The sequence below is a fragment of the Arachis stenosperma genome, chromosome 9 (assembly GCF_014773155.1).
Source record: "Arachis stenosperma cultivar V10309 chromosome 9, arast.V10309.gnm1.PFL2, whole genome shotgun sequence".
NCBI lineage: Eukaryota > Viridiplantae > Streptophyta > Magnoliopsida > Fabales > Fabaceae > Arachis > Arachis stenosperma.
The window spans coordinates 161075263-161076871 of NC_080385.1; positions in this window are offsets into that span (position 1 = coordinate 161075263).

Below are 1609 nucleotides of genomic sequence, written 5' to 3' on the forward strand. Positions count from 1 at the left end.
ATTATTAGTACTCTTATTATTATTATTCTTGGCATCACAATTGGCGGTGGATAGAGATGGTGGAGGTTGGGGTGCTGTGTTCACTCACCTTGATGGATGTTGAGAGGCTTTTATGGATTGGCAAATTGCTAGTCACTGAAATCTGAGGGCACTGCTGGCATTCTCATTTAAAATAATTTTATTAGCTTGTTATTGTGTCATACTAGTTTTTTTTTCAAACTATTACTTGTACTGGTTTGCTATTGGTCACATGCAACCCAGTGATGGATTTCATTACTTTCCTTAATGTCGATACATCATTCATGAAACCCTAAATTCTATAGCCATTGAAACCTCTAATTTGACTAAGAAATTTAGGATTGCTCGAGTGCTCATTGTTCACATGTCGTATGATGTCTTCATTCATCTTTTCTTTATTTATCTATTTTTGTCTAAATCTTTCACCATATGTTGTGTTTTTGTTTGCTTATTTAGCTTCAGAAAGATCAAATGACTGAATTTTGCTAAAGGAACATTTGACCAAAAAGAAGTGCTTTATTCCCTAAGAAGTATTAAATGATCCTTGTGTAATTACTTGTACCTGCGCTTCATATGTTGTTTTGGTTTTCCAAAACATAGGAGAATAATTCTCGGTTTAAGTTTTTCAACTTCTGACTATCACATTTAGTTTTGATTATCTACATATCCTGTTATTTTGCACTTGATTAACCTGTACTATATTAGGACCTTTTATAGAAAGCAGGATAAAAAATTTACGCGTGTTTGGATCAGTTGTTTTTTTGTATCTGTTGTATTTTCTTGTTTTTATTTACTTTGTTCCTGTGAACAATTTATGTCATCTGTGACGTTTTGGTGTCTTTGTTGAGTGCTTCAAATCTTGGAATCTTTCAAAGGGTCAAAGGGTCAAGGATGCTTGGTTCCAAGGGATGGTGAATTTGCATCATCATGTCTTGTTTTGAACTGTGTGGCTGAGGAGACCTATGTAGCAGACAAACGAGAAAGGGTCCCATAAATTGAATTCAAACATGCCTTATCCTGTTACCTCCTCTATGTAAAAAGGCATGTTCATGCATTCCTTTGTTTTGACGACTATCATAGACAAGTAGTAAAATGTACAAGGAAATTAAAATATATAGCTTTGATATGTTTGACTAAGTAGATTGTTATGCACAATTGTAATTGATACAGCACGTTGCTGCTTGTAATTTCTTGTGTCATTGAAATCTGTTAATATTTTACTTGACACTCCTCCTTGATGGATTTGACTTTTCAAAGATGCAAAAGTTTAATCAATTAGCCTCTGTAAACCTCTCCTCAAAATTGTGTTGTTGAAACGTGTCACTTAATTCGCATCTTTATGTGCTTGACTTGAATAATAATTAGTTAAAAATTTTGACGATGCTGCATTGGTTCCTAACCATTCCCATGTCACCTGTCTGATGAAATAGGCTACACCTCAGCAGTGGCTAATTCAAATGCAATTATTATTCTTAATATTTTTATAGCACTGGATTGAAATGGAATTATTGCTCAACAACGAAGTTCAATTTGGCCATCCCTATGTAGAATGGCATTTGATTTTAAATAAAATAATCTTGGGGTAGTTGCA